The sequence below is a fragment of the Solanum tuberosum genome, unplaced genomic scaffold (assembly GCF_000226075.1).
Source record: "Solanum tuberosum cultivar DM 1-3 516 R44 unplaced genomic scaffold, SolTub_3.0 scf00383, whole genome shotgun sequence".
Taxonomy (NCBI): Eukaryota; Viridiplantae; Streptophyta; class Magnoliopsida; order Solanales; family Solanaceae; genus Solanum; species Solanum tuberosum.
The window spans coordinates 222,178-223,403 of NW_006239307.1; positions in this window are offsets into that span (position 1 = coordinate 222,178).

Below are 1,226 nucleotides of genomic sequence, written 5' to 3' on the forward strand. Positions count from 1 at the left end.
TTTTTAGCCACACATCAAGAAATAAGAAATTATACCTAACATGATAAAGATATCAACTGGGTATAACAAATTAAACCTTGAATTAAGCTACGGAAGAAATAAAGAAGATCCACTTCCAACTTGGGGAAGATGAACTCCTTTCTTCAAGTCTCCACAAAACCCTCTCCAAACCTGAGAAAAAATACAGAAAAATACTATAGACTAATAATAATTTTTACTCTAAAATGTTCCACCCTAACACTACAACTCTAACTAGTATTTATAGTTTTCACAGATTGTGCTGCGGCGGATCGTTAGGCGACATTAGTCGAGATCGCCGATGAACTTGACGATCCGCCCTTTAATCAGCTCATCGCCTTCAGTGTCTTGCCTTCAGCATCCTCGTATTCTGGATCATTAGGCGATACAGTATTGCTTCGTGGAATTAATCGGTGACTCACCGACTGCTCCCTTCCTCGCCTTTCGATCCACTTCCTTCAAGGCCTCGCGTACTGGAACAACGGGCGGTGCATGTCAATTCGGCGACTCGCCAAGTTGGACTTGGCGATTCGCAGACTTTCATTTCTTGTTCTTTTCAGCTCCTTTTTGCTCCGTTTTGCGCCTAAGTGTCCATGCTTCAAGTAAAACCTCAAATACCTGAAACTTAAACATTTTAATCAGGTATTGACATAAAACAAGCATTCGAGGATACTATTTCTATTAAAATAAAGCCTTAAATGAGTCCAATTTGTGGACTCATCAACACCCCCAACTTAAACTTTTTCATGTTCTCAAGCAAACTCAAGTTCAGCAGTTCAAATAGGGTGCCTCAAACAGTGCTACAAAGACTAAATCATGAGTGCACACAACAAGACTCAATTTACTTATTCAAGGATCACTTGTGTACTCAAAGATTCAAATTGTGACACACCATTTCCAAAGATTCTCATGCTCGCAATACTTGCTACATGTGCAAGTTCAAGCTCAACAAAAGTATCTAAATGCCCTCACGTAAAGAATGATTCCATATTCACACACATAAATGAGTCAATTTAATATCAGGAATCAGTTACAACGCTCACACTCAAAAAAAGAGGAACACAATGCATGTTTTCACCCATAAGTTTTCCCTTATTTTCCAATTGACTTTCGATACAGCTTACTCAAGATCAAAAAGGTCTTTCTAAGGCTTGTAATGGGGCTGAATGCAAAGGTATGGTCATTTAGGCTCAGTGACTTTCATCCTC